The sequence below is a fragment of the Asterias rubens genome, chromosome 11, assembly GCF_902459465.1.
Source record: "Asterias rubens chromosome 11, eAstRub1.3, whole genome shotgun sequence".
NCBI classification, from domain to species: domain Eukaryota; kingdom Metazoa; phylum Echinodermata; class Asteroidea; order Forcipulatida; family Asteriidae; genus Asterias; species Asterias rubens.
In genome coordinates this window covers 13,249,744-13,262,358 of record NC_047072.1, presented here as the reverse complement: position 1 = coordinate 13,262,358, position 12,615 = coordinate 13,249,744, and positions in this window count along the sequence as shown.

The window sequence follows — 12,615 nt, the reverse complement described above, 5'->3', positions numbered from 1 at the left end:
TTGCCATGACGATGCGAGGAAGTGACCTGGGGCCAATTGCATTGTGGGGGATTGAGGTCAATGCCTCGGACAGGAACACACATGATCAAACGAAAATGTCTGCAAATCCAATTTTGTAGAATAGAATGCCCTGGTCTGCACAGTAGACCTTTTAAAACCAAAGATAAACACTGCTTGACAAGATTCAAGGAGTGCTTTTCAATTCAGCGTGCTCAGGGAAACGTACACAATTGGGGTCCAGAATGCCCCACACAATTTGGCTGCTAGTTTGGCTGGTAACCTTGGCCCAATTTCATAGAGCTGCTAAGCACAAAAATTTGCCTAGCATGAAATGTTTATCCTTGATAAAAACAGGATAACCAACCAAATTTCCACGCGATTTTCAGGATTTGCAAACAACAGCTGAATACCTGTAACAAGCAATATGCAACAAATGGAAATTTGGTTGGTAATCCTGTTTTTATCAAGGAAGAAATTTCATGCTAAGCAAATTTTTGTGTGAAGCAGGTCTATGAAATTGGGCCCTTGTAACTGGTAAGCACAATTTTATTGTGTTTAGCTACTTTTGTGCTTATGTAATAAGCAGCTCTATGATATTTGGCCCTAGTGTGTCTTCAGCAGATGAGTGTGTGTTCGAATCCTGGTCATGAAACTTGTGCCCATGAGCAAGGCACTTAACCATAATAGATGCTTCTTGAAAAGTTGGGAAGATACAACTCCGCTCTACCAGCCAGGCTCCTAGTGGATGATACCCATGCCTACACCAGGGCTCAAAATTAACACTGGTCCGCAGACTCTGCTCTACCAGCCAGGCTCCTAGTGGATGATACCCATGCCTACACCAGGGCTCAAAATTAACACTGGGGGTCCGCAGACTCTGCTCTACCAGCCAGGCTCCTAGTGAATGATACCCATGCCTACACCAGGGCTCAAAATTAACACTGGTCCGCAGACTCTGCTCTACCAGCCAGGCTCCTAGTGAATGATACCCATGCCTACACCAGGGCTCAAAATTAACACTGGGGGTCCGCAGACTCTGCTCTACCAGCCAGGCTCCTAGTGAATGATACCCATGCCTACAACAGGGCTCGAAATTAACACTGGGGGTCCGCAGACTCTGCTCTACCAGCCAGGCTCCTAGTGGATGATACCCATGCCTACAACAGAGCTCGAAATTAACACTGGGGGTCCGCAGACTCTGCTCTACCAGCCAGGCTCCTAGTGGATGATACCCATGCCTACAACAGGGCTCGAAATTAACACTGGTCCGCAAACCTGCTACTAGGCCATTGACTTTAGCATCAGGCCAGTAAACTTATGATATGACTATATGGCGGTCTTGTGTTCTTGATTAATAACAAATCAGTGCATTTTAAATTTAAACTGCTAAGTTTATACAATTTTTCATTTCCGTTGAAACTGTTTTATACATGTAGGTTGTAGTATTACCAGTTACAAAAATGGGGGAAAACCTTTTTTTAACACAAAACATAATGTCCACAGATTTACATTAAACTTACACAGTTTGAAGATAATGATGGTAGAAAGCTTCCCTTAAAAAATTACTCGCTGAGGTGCTTAAGTTTTAGAGAAATGACAAAAAACAAGTCACAAAAATAATTGTTGTCTCACTCTCAGTCTCAGTGAGACGAAAATTATTTTGCATGTAAAAACGTGTTAACCAGTTATGTTATGTTATGATAAAATACCATAACTGGTTAGTACGTTTTAACATGCTAAGACTGGGACTCAAATTTGTTTTGTGACACTGTTTTACTCATTTCTCAAGAAATACAGCACCTCAGCAAGTTATATGTTAAGGGAAGCTTTCTCCTATCATTATCTTCACACTGTTTAAGCTTGATGTACGTAAATCTGTGGACATTGTGTAAAAAGTACCTGGATCCTTTAAGTGCTTGTTCTGAAAATAGCGAAATTGTGGAGATATATGTAAGGGTTTTTCTCAAGTTCTCATTTTGGAATCCGGTCTTGTGGCAAATTCTTTGGTCTGGTCAAATTTTTGAGGTACACATAGCACAAGTCGTGCAGTCTTGTGGTTTTTTTAAAGCCCGTACACCCTTGCGGACTGTGAAGGGGGTAGTCCTGTTTTAGCCCCATTAGCAACGTGCCCCATGCAATGCCCCAATCAGTTACAACTGTAACCCTCACCTTCAAGTGGCTGTCCGGCCTCGTGATATTAAATATGATGATTAATAAAGAAATAGAAAATATAAAGTGGAGTTCATGTCAGTCTATACATTTACATTACATACATTGTCAACAATTGAAATTTTAGTTTCATATATTTTATTTTTAAAAAAGTTTTAAGCACAGGAGGAATAACCTTTCCAGCATTTAAAAACAACATCAAAATTGAAACAAACTTCCACCAAGACTGTTACACTTTACAAAGTGTAAACCACTTTGTGAAATTGCTGGAGGCATGAAGAATAATGAACCTGTTTTCTGTGGGTGGGGAAAAGTATTATAAATTTTGAATTTGAAAGTTGCTGTAAAGCCAAAACAACAAAACAAACAGTGACATTTAGTGCAAAGTTGTGTTTATAACGTGATGCTGCACCATGTACCTTCACAATCAAGAATGAATGGTCCTTACGGGGGTATTTAAAGGCAGTGGACACTATTGGTAATTACTCAAAAAACCTAACTTTGTAACGAGTAATGGGGAGAGGTTGATAGTATAAAACATTGTGAGAAACAGCTCCCTCTGAAGTAATAGTTTTCGAGAAAGAAGCAATTTTCCACGAGTTTGATTTCGAGACCTCATATTTAGAATTTGAGGTCTCGATATCAAGCATCTTAAAGCACACAACTTCGTGTGACAATGGTGTTTTTTCTTTCATTATTATCTCTTAACTTGGACGACCAATTGAGCTCAAATTTTCACAGGTTTGTTATTTTATGCATATGTTGAGATACATCAAGTGAGAAGACTGGTCTTTGACAATTACCAATAGTGTCCAGTGTCTTTAAGCCACTTTCACTTGAAAGCAATTTAGCAAGGGTCCCTTGCTAAATTGTAGCATGGTTGTAAAATTTTACAAAATGTACCTTGTGTGAAAGGACAACAATTTGTCCTACTGCCCAAGTTCTCTTGCAAAATCTTGTCAAAACATCGCTACAGGTTACAATCATGCTAAGATTAAAAGCAAGGGACCCAAGCTAAATTGCTGTCATGTGAATAGCACTTTTGTAGGTGACATGACAGGATGGACAGGGAAAAATGCATACGTGAAAGTCCAGTTTTATTAGCGAGAAATGCCGTATACACAATAACAGTGTACAATATGGTGTGCACTGAAGCCATGTTATCTGACTGCGTGTAGCGTGCATGGTGATGGTACATAATTAGTATGCAGCCACTAGACAAGGCAGACTACATACGCGCATAAACAACTACAACCACTGCCTAATACCACAACCTCATTATCAACATCTGACCCCAGCGGGGTAAAAAATAAAAACACTGACATAAATGTACTGTAGGCAAATAATCTAAGTAAGCAGTGAGGAAACAATTGGACATGTTTAAAGCATTGTGTGCATAATATACAGTGAAATAGTAATTAGGTTGCGTCAGCTCTGTACATCCTGGGATGACACACATGTACATATTACATGTACATCCAGCATAAAACCAGCTGGTTGTCAGTATGGCACAGTCTATGTGATGGATGGCTGATTTAAATGTCAGGTGTCACAGCCCTCCGTGCGTGCCTGCGCTAGCTGCAGTCTGGGCTAGCTAGCGAGCTCAAGAAACGGACCTCACCTAATCCCAACGCTGCAGTTTAATCATGGTCGAAAACCGGGACAGCTCATCAGCGTCTTGTGTCATTGCAGTCTGCAACGGAGGATGTTTCAAGAATTCCTTAATGGTGGAAATACTTCTCTCAAATTCAGTTAGTCACTTGTAATTGTCACAAATGTGCGGCGAGAAAAAGAAATTTCTAACAAAACATGAACAGTAAAATTGTTGAACAGAATATAAATAATTGCAAAATATTAAAATGTCCATGTAGTCCTACATGATACAGTGGTGTATGTACATGTACATGTGCATGTACAATGTAAACTGCAATACATTTAGAATTTAGGAATAACCTGTTTGATCAAATGAAACTCAAGAAACAAAATTGGCATTAATTAAAGACACTGGAAACCTTTGGTAACTGTCAAAGACTAGTCTTCTCACTTGCTGTCTCTCATTAGTATATGCACAAAATAACAAAACTGTGAAAACTTGAACTCGTGGGGCGCATTGAACCCATCCCAAGTAAGGACGAGTTACTCGTCCTAAATCGAGATAGGATTAATCCTAGCGTTTCGTGAAATCAGCTGCAGGGCCCAATTTCATGGTTATGTTCATTTGGTATATATTGTAAAAGTTACTCACACCCCCCCCCCCTACCCTTGTATGCCTGCACCCATGGCCCTCATGTTGTCCCTCTTTTGCTTTTTTACAACAGCTCTCATTGGTTTTGTACACGTTTTCCAACTGTGGACCTTTCCCGAACCATGGACCATGGAGGAAGAAAATCCTCCATGCATGGACTGATCGCCTCTTTTGTTATATTATGTATACAATAGGTTACCGGTTTGAATGAGTACCTATACACATGTACATGTACACACATGTATTTTTATGGTGTACCGGGGACTTCTCTTTGTTCTCCCATTGTTTGGACATTTATTTTTCAGACGTCCCCATTGGTTTTGTACACAAAATCTTACGAGGACTGTCCTCGGTGTGACTTTTCCCGGATCCCTTTTGTGTAAGTCCTCAGTTATCAATAGTAGACATGCCCATATGTACTCACACACACACACGTTTGTGAATCCCGCTAATCAAGGACTTCTCTTTGTTTCGACTTAAGCGATGTCCCCATCGGTTTTGTAAATGAAAGTGAAGCGAGGACGTCCTCGCTTTGTCAAACACCTGGATCCCTGTTGCTAAAGTCCTGACGGTTTGAACAGGTAGGCACACTCAAGAGAAATGGGTACATCATGGCTCATTGATCAGGGTAATAGTGTTGGAAGCACTTTGAGACACGGTGTATTTGCACTAATAAAAATCTAAAATTATTATTATTAAGGGAATCAATGTGTGGTGAAGAGGTTTTCAACTAGTGGTTTAACACATTAATCACACTTTGATTCCCATTCATAAATACCTTTTCGGTCAAAAAGTAAAATAAATGCAAAAATTATAATTGTTAAATGATTTTTTTAAACACAACACCCCTCCAGCTATGAAATGGTAGACTCCTCGCGTGAACAACTCCTTATAAGGGAATGCTGTGGGCGTCGCGCGTATCGCGTGATGTGGCACAACTGTTTCAGCCGTTGCTCTCGACCAATAGGAATGAAGAAACTGTCTTACAAGAACAGGTGCAAGGTCGCGTGTCATGCTTATGAATTAACACTTTTTACCGGTCATTAACAAAAGGTTTATGCACATCCACGTGATGCGCTCTCCACTAATAGGAGTAGAGAAACTGTCTGGGGTATTTATGAATATTATTTACTGTTTGAATACTGTAGTTACTCAACCAAGAGTATAACCTATTGCACATTAAGTATGCATGTATACATGTATGTGTACGTCATTGACACGTCCAATGTATGTGAAGCCTATTGGATGACACACTTGCAGTTACTCAAAAACCTCTGTGTGTAGTATACGTTTATAACACCCCTTACAAGTATTCTGCCTTTTCATTGGTTTAGAGCGCGTCACATGATATGTCTTAGTTTTACTAGACGGCGGCCGTGTGATAGAGCATTGTTTGCAGTGTGATAGTGCATCGTTTGCCGTGTGCGACTATCACACGGCGTGCAGTACCCAGACGTCTTTTTACCCACCTCGAACCCCAATCAGTTGTGCATCTGTGTATCTGAAACGCGCAGACAAATGTTACATGTACGAAGATGGTAAATAGTCTGTTGGGGTGTTATAAAACAAATATTGACTGCTTCGAGTGCTATGGTTAAAACTACGACTCCCAAAGTGATCCCAGGAGCGTTCTATTTTCCAGAGGTGCAATATAATGTGTGCTTACATGTAGGTGTTCATTATTTGGGACAATACACGTAAGAGTGACATTGGTCACAGATGAAGGTTTAAGTTGTATTCTTCAAACTGGTCGCTCTTGAGCTCTTTTCTTTATTTTTTTGTGATACTGCAAGGCAAATAAATTAAACCATAAATGCAGAGCAAAAACAGTTAGCCACTGTTTGTAAAGCCCGGTTCATACTTCCAGCGAATGCGAATGCGAAGCCAATTTTGGTGATGCAACAATCGTTCGAGCTCCATTTCCCCTTTGTGACGCAATGATATTCACATCGCATGACGCATTCGCAGGAAGTATGAACCGGGCTTAACAATGTTACACAAATGTTCTAAAATAGTGTAGAGTTTGTTGGTAACAAAGCAACCATAAATCACGGGACGCATAATGTGTTAGTTTGAAAAACTTGCAGAAGGACACAACATCTGTTTAAAGGAACACGCTGCCTTGGATGGGTCGAGTTGGTCTATAAAAAGCGTTTGTAACCGCTTGTTATAAAATGCACGGTTAGAAAGATGTTGTAAAAGTAGAATACAATGATTCACACAAACATGCCTCGAAATTGAGTGGTTTTTCTTTAACCTTGTCGACTAACACGGTCGGCCATTTACATAAATGTATGGGAGTAAAATTGTTGACTCCCATAAATGGCCGACTGTGTTAGTTTGGAAAGTAAAAGGAAAACCACGCAATTTCGAGGCAAATTTGTGTGGATCATTGTATTCTACTTTTAAAACATCTTTCTAACCAATGCATTTCATAACAAACGGTTTTCAAATGCTTTTTATAGACCAACTCGTCCAATCTAAGGCAGCGTGTTCCTTTAACAGAGGGTTTGATGTTTTGCTAACATTTGGCTGTCCATGGCAATACCCACATGGTTTCTTTATCAACAATAGAAAGGTCAGACACTTTGTCCTTCCTGAATTTTAAATTCTGGGAGATTCTGAGTCTAGAGTAAAGACCAGGGCCCAATTTCATAGAGCTGCTAAGCACAAAAATTTGCTAAGCATGAAATTTCTTCCTTGATAAAAACAAGATTACCTACCAAACTTCCATTTGTTGCATATTGCTTGTTACTGGTATTTAGGTGTTGTTTGCTTATCCTGAAAATCACATGGAAATTTTGATGGTAATCTTGTTTTTATCAAGGAAGAAATTTCATGCTTAGCAAATTTTTGTGCTTAGCAGCTCTATGAAATGGGGCCCTGTTCATCCTGCGAATGCGATACAAGTTTTGACGTCACAACTTCGCAATGATTGATTCACATAATTTACAACAAATAATTCTGGTGAACTACTGCAAAACATTTGCTGCGAAATCAGTCCTGTGACGTCAAAATTCGTGTTGCATGCGAATTTGCAGGAAGTATGAACAGGGCTTAACGGGGAACCATCTTTCAGGTAAGGTTACATCCGTCCAATCACATCTTTGGTACCATGCGTTGTACACAGGGTGCATTAATTTATGTACATGTACATCATTGTACCTTTGTGCTTTGTATTTCATGTTCATAAGTACAATGTATTCAATATGGATGCAATTATGATCATGTGACACACACCCAAACCAATCAACAGACCCTGTGCATGTTGAATAACTCATGTGACGAATCTAAGGACAGATTTGCTTTCCCAGAAACCGACAAAGCTCAGCCCCTGCACAGTTCCTGGAAATGTCAGTCAAGTGTACATGTAGTGTGGTATCCCCAATGGTCATAGATTTGTAAAGTAGTTGGTGTTGATGTTATTTTCCTATACGGCAGTTGGGTCGGGAAGTTTAAATTTGAATTCACATACATACGCCTCTCTTAGCATTCGTGCATGACGTCATAATTCTTACCCCAAATGAGGCTATAGGCGCACGTCCGCCACCACTTGGAGTGGCTGCATCTATGGCCTCGTTTTGGGTTAGAGTTGTGACGTACTCATGATGCATAAATATTAGGAGACTAGAGGCGTATACTGATGGATGTAACTATTAGAACGTTGCTTGGTGTACGCTGACATCTTAGGGTTTTCTTTCCTATAAAGTCAGCTTGGTCTCCCTAAGACTTTGTACATGTTTTAATTGTTGTTTCCATTGTCGCTTTTGTACAGTCTCACATAGATAGTATATGCACGAATTTCAGTTGATACGAAAACAAATAAGAACACTATATTATCATTATTTTTGTACACTAATATTTCATAAAAATCATCCAGATAAAAACTATTGATTATGCTCTTACAGAATGCACATTGAGGGCACTTAAAACTAAGATTAAACGCTAAGTAGAAAACATTCGAAGACCTCGTTTCAATTCAGCGTCCTTCAGTGTTCTTTCAGAAAGATAGGTTATTGCAGTGATGGATTCCGAGACCCAATTATTTAGCACCTTATAAAGGTTTACAAGGTGCTATGGCGCATACAGCAGCCACTGCCAGGAACACCGGGGCGAATCCCTTTTCTTTTTGATAAGTGCACTGGGTTCTTTTACATGCGTTACACAGCACATGAGACCAACGGCTTTGCGTCCCATCTGAAGGACGAATGGTTAAGTGTCTTGCTTAAGGACACAAGTGTCACGGTTGGGGATTCGAACCCACACTCTGCAGATCAGAAACACCAGAGCGAATTCGGTGCTCTTTTAAAACCGCTCGGCCACGACACTTCCACCTTGTACAGTATGCATGCAGTGCAGTTGGTTGCCTCCACAAAGTTGCCTGAAAAACTGCACTGGACACTATTGCCAATTGTCAAAGACCAGTATTCTCACTTTGTGTATCCCAACAGTAGATGCATAAAATAACAAACCTGTGAAAATTTGAGCTCAATTGGTCATGGAAAGTTGCGAGGGAGTAATGGAAGAAAGAAACACCTTGTTACTTTGTGTGCTTTCAGCTGGAAGTCTTTTGTTATTTGAGTCTGAAATTACATCTTTCTAAAAAAAAACTGTGTTCCTTTAGAGGGTTACAATATTTTATACCGTCAACAGCTCTCCATTGCTCCTTACCAGGTAAGCTTCTGATAATTATTGTGAGTAATTACCAACAGTGTCCAGTGCCTTTAAACCACTCGGACATGGAGCTTTGTTGCTGATGAACCTTTTTTTTTTCAAAAGAAAAACTCCAGGATTCACTTCACACCATACATAATAAATAATTGAAGCATGTAGTTGGACCCTTGACCGACATTGTATTGTAGTTGCAGACGTTTTAATTAAAGAGGTGACCTCACTGTACATGCACTTCCATTATATGTACAACCGTAGTATGTCAGTGAACAATTTCCCTTCATGTATAGCAGAGCAAAATACTACACAAATTGTTTCCCATTGCTACCTAAAAAAAAAGCAATGATTTGCTACTCTTAATGTTATAGTTGTTCTTCTTAAAGACACTGGACCAGTCTTCTCACTGGGTGTATCTCAATATATGCATTTAAATAACAAACCTGGGAAAATGTTAACTCAATTGGTCGTCGAAATTGCGAGAGAATAATGGAAAAAAAAAACACCCTTGTCACACAAGTTAGTTGTGTGCTTTCCGATGCCTTGAACTCGAGACCTCAGCTGAGGTCTTAAGATTAAGTCAAATACAGTCGACTCCCGTTATAACGAGGTCCGCCGGACTGGCCCATTTTCCTCGTCTTATCCGAATCTCGTTATAAACGCAGCGCGCTAAATATAGATACACACGTCATCATTGTGCATGCACACAACACGTGTACGTGCATATACACACTTGTACACAACACGTGTACGTGCATATACACTTGTGTTAGCCTGCACGGAGCTGTTTGCTTATCAGAACAGCTATTACGAGCATCTTGTACACAAGAATATCATTGCTAATTGTCTTTTATTGAGTGATTAATCAGGGAAATGTAATATTTTGTACAATTTATGATAACAATATAGCAAAGAGATGTCAACTTGCCGTTCAGAGCGAGTGGATTCTGCCGCGTAGCGCATGGTATGAACATGATGCATGCACTGAACGTTCATTTTCGTTGGTGACCGACATGGAGTATCATGATAACAGCATGTCAAGCGTGGGACACCAGCGAGATGTTTCTGGAGTTAGTTCCGTTGCACATGGACTGAAGGGAGTGATGATTGTATAAAGGAGCTTGTTTCAGTTGTTTGCCGTTTCCTTTTTTAGCTGTTCCGATCCAGTTGTTTTGTTTCATTTTTCAATTTCTCCCTTATAACAGTATTTAATTCATTAAATCTTTGTGTATCTGTGTCTTTTAAAATAATTTTCTTTTTGATTTATATTATTGATTTAATAAAATCTTTGCGTATCTGTGTCTTTTAAACCATCTCTATCTTTTGATGTGTTTGAATTGAATATTCCGGACGGGCAACCTTTGTTTTTTTCTTTCTTTTCTTAAAAAAAACATTTTTGGAAACGGGGGAATCTTCATTCATTGAATTGTTATTATTGAGTTAATAATAATATTTTTAATTGAAAAAGGGGCTCTACTAAAAAAAAAAAACTTGAACAGCGGTGACGTTTTTGAAGTTTTGCATGGATGATACGAGCAAGGAATAATCATTAGAACCCCCAAATACTGCCGAGTGCGTTCGCCGACATGAATTTATTAAGTAAGCGGCATGTTTTTGAAATTGAGAAGGATTGTCGTCAGTGACTAAACCGTTGGTGGTTTTGAGCCACGCGCATGATTTAAGCCCTCTATTGTCTGCTTGGGTAAACCAGTCCGTTGAATAGACTGGTGGCACTCTACGAGCACCATGCAATTATCACCTCTATTGTATTGATCATGGGGTTTAAGGGCTTCATGTCATTTCTCAACCTTGACGAAGGTAAGCTTTTTTTACACACTTATTCCAGGCCCTCGCTACAAACGTCTGAAAACAATACATTTTGTCTCCAAGGGACCGCAAAATTACCTCGTTATAACCGTGTTCTCGCTACTTCCGTGCTCGTATAATCCATATTTTAATGCATTGAAACACGCACGGGGCAGTTCGGGACCGGCAAAAAACCTCGTAATAACCGGAACCTCGTTACATGCGAGCTCGTAATAACGGGAGTCGACTGTATTTGAGTGAGAAGTTACTTCTTTCTCGAAAACTATGTTACTTCAGAGGAAGGCGTTTCTCACAATGTTTTATACGATCAACAGCTTTCCATTGTTCGTAACCAAGTAAGTTTTTATGCTTACAATTTTTTGAGTAATTACCAATAGTGTCCATGCCTTTAAATGCCTTATTTTCTGAAATGTTTAAGCAAGATGATTAAAGGAACACGTTGCCTTGGATCGGACGAGTTGGTCTTTGAAAAGCGTTTGTCCGTTTGTTATAAAATGGTTATTGATAGAAAGATGTTTTAAAAGTAGAATACAATGATCCACACACATTTGCCTCGAAATTGCGTGGTTTTCCTTTTACTTTGCGAACTAACACGGTCGGTCATTTATGGGAGTCAAAAATTTGACTCCCATAAATGGCCGACCGTGTTTGTCGACGAGGTAAAAGGAAAACCACGCAATTTCGAGTTATACTTGGGTGGATCATTATATTATGCTTATAAAATATCTTTCTAATCATATGCATTTTATAACAAATGGTTGCAAACGCTTTTCAAAGACCAACTCGACCGATCCAAGGCAACGTGTTCCTTTAAAGCTGTTAAGATGCCTTGAATTCGAGATCAGTCTCAAAATGGATGGTAAATCAAAGTAGATCCTAACTCAAAATAGAAAATAAATCGAAACAGATTTACTGGTTCTTTAAAATTGGAAAATGTGATAGTAAAAAGAAAACATTAATGGTAAATAAACATGGATATGATTACTATAGAATGAAAATAGACAATATGTAAATTTTAATTTAAAGTATAAAGTAATGGTCTGATTTATGAAATTTTGAGGGTTTTTTGTTTAAATGTTTATTTTAAATAACAATTCATGCTTCTTTCCTTTAAATTGCTATGTGTCAAATGATGCTACATGTATGCGTTGTGATGGGCAAAGACGGACAGTGGCGTCACATAGTGATCTGCCTGCAGCTATGTAGCAAATACATTGTATAGTGCATTTAAACGATCTCCATTTGCCAATCATGCAATATCAGAGGCTGCATTATTATAACCACAAGCATGAGATGTAGGCCTGGGCGACTAGTGAAATTTACTACTCGACTAGTCTGGATTAGGACTTTAGCGCGACATATTTTTAATTCTCAAGATGCATTGTCACTTGGCAATGTTTGCCACAGTCGCAATAAAGTAAAATTCAAGCTGAAAGGATTGAAGGATTGTGTCAGTGATGTCTGTTTAGTAAGTAGACTATGTTGTCGTGAATAGTCATGAGCAACACAATTGGTTCACCAAACAGGTCGGGGCAATTATTTTTGAAGTACTTGCGACTATTTTTTTAGTAGTCCCAACTATTTTTTTAGTAGTCGTGGTGGCAAGATAAATGGAGTAGTTGAAAAGCAGTAGTCGCGACTCGACTAAGCAATTAATAGTCGCGACTACGACACTAGTCGCACTAGTCGGCCGATTTCACAAAGAT